This window comes from Macrobrachium nipponense, chromosome 19 (genome assembly GCF_015104395.2).
Source record: "Macrobrachium nipponense isolate FS-2020 chromosome 19, ASM1510439v2, whole genome shotgun sequence".
In the NCBI taxonomy this organism is placed as follows: Eukaryota; Metazoa; Arthropoda; class Malacostraca; order Decapoda; family Palaemonidae; genus Macrobrachium; species Macrobrachium nipponense.
Window position 1 is genome coordinate 43,536,566 of NC_061088.1, and position 8,798 is coordinate 43,545,363.

The 8,798-nt window shown below is 36.1% G+C and overlaps 1 long non-coding RNA gene across 1 annotated transcript in view; it reads left to right on the top strand.

The window, feature by feature from the left end:
* The window catches only part of LOC135212864 (uncharacterized), a 30,504-nt gene extending 26,795 nt beyond the window's left edge, over positions 1 to 3,709 (top strand). Inside the window, exon 3 of the long non-coding RNA XR_010314001.1 lies at positions 2,683 to 3,709. This is a non-coding gene — a long non-coding RNA (uncharacterized LOC135212864). The remainder of the gene's footprint in view (positions 1 to 2,682) is intronic.
* The last annotated feature ends 5,089 nt before the right edge of the window (positions 3,710 to 8,798 follow it).

Below are 8,798 nucleotides of genomic sequence, written 5' to 3' on the forward strand. Positions count from 1 at the left end.
AAATGTTAATTGATTTTCGAAAGACTGAAAAGGTGAAATTTCTATCATTTCTATGGACAGTTACACCAAGAAAATTCAAATTACAATTTCTTTCTTCCTCTACAGTAAATTTTATAGAAGGGACTAAATTATTGAGATTATTAAGGAATTCCTGGAGATTTTCGTGAACTGGCCAAATACAGAAGATATCATCCACATATCTAAACCAAATAACTTTTTGGGGCAAAATTCTTGGTAAGAGTTTTGCCTCAAAAAATTCCATGTAAATATTGCTAAGGACAGGAGATAAGGGATTACCCATAGTTTAGGATCTTGACTACTGAGAAAGACTACAATTTTTTAAATTATATAGTCTAGAAAGGAGAAGAGAACGCTACATGATAATACAGGCATGGAAACAGAAAGAAGAAATTGCCGAAAACATCATGGACCTGGGACAACCCAAACGAGCTGTAAGGTCTGTAAGGTGGCCACGCGACCAGAAGAATAAAAAAAATCTCAAAAAGGACACAAAATTTCACTGCAATAATCTCGGGTACATGATTCTGTTACAGTGCTGTTTAATCAAAAACACTTTATAACTCACTAAAGCCAACGATGGCCAAGATATACAACGTTACTTACTGTTCATGGTTATGGTCACTGAAGTACTCAAGTCTCTTGCAACTACTTCTGCGTGGAAATGTACGACTTAAGCCTGGAGCCCCCTCTGCCTGTTAGATGTTAATTGGGTGACTAGAGGTTATAGAGAGAGGGTGATTACTGCCTGTGGGATCTTTTTATACCCGCAGGGACTAAACAATTATGTAGCATTTTTATTTATAGAAAGGGCATATCCTTTTCTCATATATAGAAACTAATTTACAACAACACACAGGAAATAAGAACACAAAAACACACGAGAACCATCCTGTTCTTGCCTTCAAAGTGAATACGTGGAACCTTGCCTACCAAAAAGGGTGGGAAAACGTATGTGGAGCGGCGGGGTTACGTCATGAAAAGCACAAGTCACTGGTTATTGGTGTAACAGCTTTCACACTGATGAATTTGACCTGACATGGGTCAAATGCTAGTAACTGTTTACAGTGCTCCTGTCGTTAAAAAGGAAATCTTTTTAAAGGTTAAAGTAGCCTGTCAACTCCAACATTTTCTGGCTATGCTCCCATTACAAGAAGTTTGGAGCTAGCCTACCCAGCTAACATGGCTGCATTACATTGCCATGAAGCTGAAAGATCTCCCAACACAGCTTTTTTTGCACGACATAAAACTTTAATTGCCTGTGCAATAGGATATCGAGTTATTTGTGGTAATAAATATTTTTACTTTACACAGCATTTTTCGTGAATGCTATGGCAACTGTCGAATGAAATAAAGATTAGGGTATGAATTTCTTAGAAAATTAACTTGAATACTATGGCCCCTTAATAATATTTTATCTAGTATAGTGAAACACGATCTTGGTAGCCATATCACCATTTACCAGATATCTGTGAACCGACTCACTGCTCTTTCTTCTGCCCTTCCCCATTGCAAGTCTATCCCCAAAACTATAATTCTCTCTCTCTCTCTCTCTCTCTCTCTCTCTCTCTCTCTACCTCTTAAAACATACTTTGAAAATATATTAACACACTATCTCCCAAAGAAAATATAATGAATTAAGTAGTTATAAATAGACCTATGCTTTCACGTAAACAAATTTTGCCCTCTCTACTTCTAAAACATATTTGAAAAAATATTGTCCCTCAATCTCTAAAAGTAAATATAATGAACTAAGCATCTCTATAGATAGTTATATGCTCTCTCTCTCTCTCTCTCTCTCTCTCTCTCTCTCTCTCTCTCTCTCTCTCTCTCCTGTTTATAATATCGCCTTCATTACTATATTGTTCCTCGTGGTTTCCACCAATATTGCCCAAATTTTAAAAAAATTTCTCTCATTATTCAAGGTTCGTTTCCAATTATGCATAAATTTTAAGCAAGTTTAATGTCATAACATGACTTATGAGTAAGGTTTCACGGTAGGTTTTAAAGAATGATGATCGATACTACTCTGAACTGTTGTTAACGAATAATATAGAGGCTGTCGCTGCAGTCAAGTATTAATGATTATGGGACTTCTACAGAATGTTTATGGTTCAAAGTTACTAGAATTCTAGAAAGCAACAAACACATGATTTTCAAGCTCCAACCCCTTACCCCTTATCTAGAGTTGCCAGGTGTGGCCTTATTCAGCAATGTGTGTCCGAAGATTTAAGAAAACCGTATCTTCACTTTTCTTCCTTCTTTCGTTTTTTTTTTTTTTTTTTCGTGTGGGTAGGAATTTTGGTTCTGTGGTTGCTGCCTTGTATATTAACGGCTTTTTTGTGGGATGGTGCTTGTTTATAGAAATTTTCATATTGTAAATGATAAGGATGAAAAGAATTAATGGTATTTGGGTTGGGCAGAGGAGGGCGCTGTTCTTCACAGATGTATGCACTTTTTTTTTTTTAGAAATAATGAAGGTTGCAGTAAACTTTTCACACACATTCAAGAATTATGAATTTATTTAGTTCATTTATTACGGAATATTTGCTAATTGGCCTTCAGATTTAATTGAAGGTTGCTTCTTAATAAATACCACATCAATACTTTGTTATCCACGTGTATTCAGATTATACTCTGTCTCAAAGCTCTTACTGTTTTCAGACGGTTCTTCTCGTCCTTTTTCAAGATTACAAGGAAGTGAATAGATCGTCCTCCAAGCAGTAGACGCCACAGTGAAAGCGGAAAATTGATTTTCTTCGTTTTACTTTCTCGTCTCATTTTCTTCTCAGTAGGTTCTTGACTTTTTTTTTCCTACTTTTTCTGTTCCTTGTATCTTCATTTCTGTGGAATACACAAATTCTCTTGCATACACTCTAATCGGAAGGCCTAATAAATACGTTCGGCTAAAAAAGTTCATAATATCCAAAATGAGAATCGCATTTATTTAAGATACAGAACTTGGTACACTCATCCTTAATTCCACATTGTTAAACAAATAAACTCCACTCAACAATGAAGTAGGCATGTCGGCAAAGCATGGAATTTATGTAACTGAATTATTAGAAGAGTAATGTCAGGTTACAATTGCAGAGGTCCGCTCACTTTGTGAGGCAAATACTTGAGGAAAAATGATGTGTCAATGAAGAACCAGCTTGAAAATAATCATTCCAGGTTTTCCCTTGATGTTATTAAAATGCTCATACTGTTTACATTAATGGATGATGAGCCCATACAAAGTATTATGAAATAATATCCAGGTACTGATAGAGCAGTAATTAATTTATTAAGAAAAAGATGGCACATTTTCTTTTTGGGGAATGAACATTGGTACTAATTTCATAACTGAGAGAGACAGTAAATGAAATATAAACTCGATGAATCTGCAGCATGTTCACCTTCGTTTAATAACACTTTGGTCCATTGGAATGCAGACGAAACACTTGAGACTTGAACTGGATGAATTTAAAGTCGCCAAAAATGTGGCATATTTTTTTCTTTTTCTAGTTGCGGGAAAACCATTGTGCAATGTGAGACGGAGAGACCTCATTACCTTGGTATATAATTTTTTGTATACTACACTTTTCTAAAGAAATATTGTAACTTGAAATTGTTGTGATAATTCGCTGAAGACCAATCGTAGAAAGTAGATACAGAGCACGAAAGAATAAGAGATTTAAAGTACTATGAATATTAATTTCTTTACCTAAAAGTGACCCTAGTGAAATTCAACCTATAACATGACGACCAGATCTTAGAGAGCATCATTGCATGTGAAGACAATGTTCATTCTCGATGAAGTTTCATGAAACGCCAACCATTAAACTTCTAATCTTCTGATGGCAGTGAGTCGGAAACCAGCTCCACCTTCTACAAAATCTTCAAGAAAAGTTATCCATAGGTTTGAAAGTATTTCCGCAGTATAAGAGGCAGGAAGCCAACTATCCCTCTTAGAAAAGTTGTTATAAAAACCAGCCACAAGTTTCCCCAGTCAGAGAGAAACGGGAACAGACTCGACTCTTTCCAGATAATTACATGAAAAGCATTTTTCAAATATATATATATAAAGATATATATATATATATTTTATAATATATATATATATATATATATATATATATATATATATATATATATATATTGTGATGAAGTGGCCTAGAGTATCTGGGTCTGGATACCATTAATACTTTGGGGGAAGTATCCAAAGATCTGTGTCTGGACACCATTTATATTTGTTAACCCAAATTGCCAAGTATCTGGTTACTACACTTACCATTTGTACTTGTTAGCGCAAGAGACCCTTTTATTCCTGGGTCTAGGACACCCTTTGTACTTGGGGCACAGTTTGATCAAGTACTTGGTTATTGCTTACCTCACTACAGCCAGTCACCTGACCCTTCATCACAAATACTAAACGACTGAATACTCTAAAGGTAACAGTGATCCCTTATAGAACTGAACAGTCAAGAAAACAATCAGTAAGTTTATTAAAATGGATGTGAGGTAATCTTAATTAAAGGGCATCACTCCTCCTGCAATTTCAAATCTAAGTATTTCCCTGATTCTGATTCATTTGAGGGAAACTGCATAATTACCACTCTATATTTCTACCTAACCAAAAATAAAACATGCTACATTATATTGTTATATACTGGTGGAAGTAAATGAAACTCTTCGAAAAATTTTCAATACCAATATTTATTTCTAAATTCAAAATTTATAAGTGAAATTCCCAATCTCAGGGAAATTATTATTACTCGAAAACAAAAGTTTAATTAATTCTTGAATTAATTATTAAGCAAAATTATATAAAAATTTATCAAGAAAATTAATTTAATTAGATTATAAAGCAGTAATTATATTTGAAATGAAATTTAATTAAATAGATTAATTCACAAGGGTAAGATTCAAAATTTACACAATCAAAATAATTCAAGCTAATTAAACAAATAAAGACAATGCAAAAAAGCATAATGCATAATATGAAAACAATTAAAGCATTGACAGTACAAACAATAAGCATGTAAAATGGAAATGTCAAAAGAACAAAGCTAAAGAAAAATTGCTTAAAAATTAGTTTTATGCAAACATTGTAAAATAAAACCTCGAAGTGCACTTCAAAACATTTTTTAAATACCTTCAAACGCAGTTGCAACTCCTGACTCAAAAGAAAAGGCCTGTTGCATTCTTTCGTGGGCACCTTCACAAAAATAATATCAAAAACACTATGCTCAGATTCCACAAACAGCACATACATTAAGACAGTTACTGAGTGACCAGCTCAAATACAAATGTGAGTTACATTGCGTTAATGAAACAGTCTCGTGAATGAGCGAGCACGAGACATTTGAGAGAGAGAGAGATATTTGAGAGCAATGCTTCACTCTCTAACACACACCACTACGTCTCAAAAGCGAATGACAGTTTTATATACGTAAATATGCGTATCAGGGTGAATGGGTGAAGTTGAGTGTACACACCCGAGACTAAAACATACTACATCATCTCTATAGGGCTATCGAGTAGGGGCCTCTGGCTGCGATCACATATGTCTTATGAACAAGGCCCCCTTGTTTCGTTATAGGAGCCCCTTTAGGAAGATAAAAAATCAGCTTAGCTAAGGTATTCTCAAGATGCGAATAACAACCTTATTCTTTCTCTCTGTCTTAAGTTACTTTTTCCTCTCTCCGCCCTATGTATATTTAAAAATTAAAAGTTACACTACTTAACATGTTATCTTTATATGTGGGATTCTGAACACAAAAACATACATTTCAAAACATCATACACAGTTTCTGAGGTGAATTAATCATATTACCAAAATTATAATTGCATTACAAAACTTACATTATAAGATTCCTCCCCCCAGGAGATTAGTTATTCCGGGGTTCAATCCAATGATTCACAACGGGATAAATAATCGGCAACTACATTGTTCTTACCAAATGTGTGCTCAACCTTTATATTATACTGTTGCAAGCACAAAGACCACCTGGTTAGTCTTTGATTATGGTTTTTCATCCGCTGTATAAATGACAGGGGATTGTGATCAGACAACACTAAAACTTCTTCATTCCTAGGTCTGTTCACATACACTTCAAACTTTTTCAATGCTGTAATTAAGGCTAGAGTTTCCTTTTCAATAGTTGCATGGTCTTGAAGTTAAAATTGCTTTTACCTTCTCATAGGATTCTTGATATTCTGGAGTCCAAACAAACTTGGTTTTGGGACTAGTTAAATCTGTCAAGGGAGCTAATACGGCTGAGAAATTTGTACAGAAATGATAATAGAATCCAGCCATGACCAAAAATCTTTGTAGCTGCTTCCTAGTAGTAGGTGGGGTAGCCTTACAAATACCTTCTACATTAGCATTCACCAGAGCGAGAAGGCCTTTTCCAACTTCAAGCCCAAGGTACTGAACAGTCGCCTTCCCAAACTCACTCTTCTCTAGGTTGACTGTTAGTCCTATCTCCTGTAGTTTCTTGAAAACTTTCTTCAGGATCTGCAGATGTTCTTCCCACGTTGTAGAGTAAATGACTATGTCATCAAGGTATACACCTACTCCTTCTATAGATCCTAGCAGTTGATCCATCAATCGTTGAAATGTGGCTGGTGCATTCACCAGACCAAATGGCAGTACAGTATACTGATACAATCCAAAAGGAGTAATAAAAGCTGACAGCAACTTTGCATTTTCATCTAAGGGTATCTGATAATATCCCTTCGATAAGTCAGTCTTGCCCAATATTATCAAGTAACTGATCTATAAGAGGCAAGGGATAATTGTCAGCCATACTAATGGAATTCAGTTTCCTATAATCAGTACACATCCTAAAGGAGCCATCAGGTTTCTTCACTAACACACATGGAGAACTGAAGTGACTTGAACTGGGTTCTGCTAATCCATGTTGTAGCAAATATTCAACTTCTTTCTTCAGAACATCTCGATGATAAGGTGATAAGCGATAAGCTCTTTGCTTGAATGATTTTCCATCTTCTTGGATCTTGATTTCATGTTTGGTCAGATTAGTACGTCTGGGTACGTCTGCAAAAATTTTCAGATTTTCTAAAGAGAATTTTCCAATCTCTTCCAACCTTTTCCTTAAGTTTTTCACATACTCTCCTTGGATTTCCTCTTTATTTTCTACAATATTTTCTGCAAAAATCTTCAACGGTCCTCTCACTTCTCTTCCAAAAATCATCTTGTAAGGTGAACATCCCATACTTTCTTGAGAAGCATTCCTAACTTCAAACAACATTAAGGGCAAACCAACATCCCAATCTCTTCCTGACTCGGAACAATACTTTGGCAGCATACTTTTCAATGTCTGGTGGAACCTTTCCAGGGCACCTTGAGTCTCTGGATGATAAGCAGTTGATAACTGTTGTTTCACCCCTAATAAGTTCATCACATCCTGGAAAAACTTGGAAGTAAAGTTTGATCCTCTTATCACTTTGTACAATTTCTGGTATACCAAACTTTGAGAAAAACTCCACTAGTTTCTCAGCAACTATCTTGGCAGATATGTTTCTAACAGGAATCACCTCAGCATATCTGGTAACAGGGCACATTAATGTCAACAAATATTCATTTCCTTTCGTCGTCTTCGGAAGTGGTCCAATCATATCTATAATCACCTTGTTAATGGGTTCTCCTCTAACTTCTATAGGTTGTAGGGGGGCTTTCTGAGTGGTTTCATTAAGTTTTCCAGCTATCTGGCAGGTATGACACACTCGACAGAACCTGCTAACATATTTATGAAGTCCAGGCCAGAAAAAATATCTCATGATCTCTTCCACAGTCTTCCTGATTCCCATATGTCCAGATTCGTGAGCTACTGCTACCACTTGTTTACTCAATGGACATGGAATCAAAATCTGATGATATTCGCCCCATTCAGCATTTCCCGGTATATCAGAAGGTCTATACTTCATCAGCAAACCTTCCTTCAGATAATAACAGGTAGGAGTTTGTTGCATCTCTTCCTGATCAACAACTCTGAAGAACAAATCAGCTAACGATGCACCCTCCCTTGCTTCAGCAACGGACCATTAGCGTTTTCTCTTGTCACCTGCCCAACTTCAAGGGTTGAACTATCAATAACTGCTACTTCACCTACTGTAGTTCCACTACTATCTTCAGGAACACACTGACTACTCGGAGTCTCTTCAGGAACAACAGATTCTTCATTTTCTTGGGAAATCCTTTCTCGGTCAGCTCCACGGGAGGCATCACTCCCCTGGAACAATTGTTCCAAGTTCAAAGATCCTTCACTTGATCCATCTTGGGCGTGCAAATCCTCCGTTTCTTCACCAACAGTCCTAATTCTCCTCATACTTCTGGTAGTTACACACACACATATAAAAGCCTAGATGCCGCATCGGCCGCTAGCTGAATAGGCTGGCGCACGTCATCAGGCCCGCCATCTTGGCGCGGTAATTCAAACAATGCAGCAGGCTGCAGTATATGACGTTTTTTCGCCACTATTCGCTTAATAATGCACGGATTTTCTTGTCTTGATGCGCTCGCTTACAAAGTTACATATTCCCTACAAGGATCTAATAAAATAAAGTTGTTCCTTATGTTTGAAAGTTAACTTACAATGACTTTTGTTTTTTTAGCAAGGTATAGGGGAAAGGGGGTTAGTTGTATACAAATGTTAATATTTTACCTGATAACTATTGCTGTAAACAATAATTTAAAATGCTGTGATAAGACAGCCTACGAAAAAAAATGGTTAAAACAATATTGTTTAAGGGCCATTAGGTCAATAGGGTAA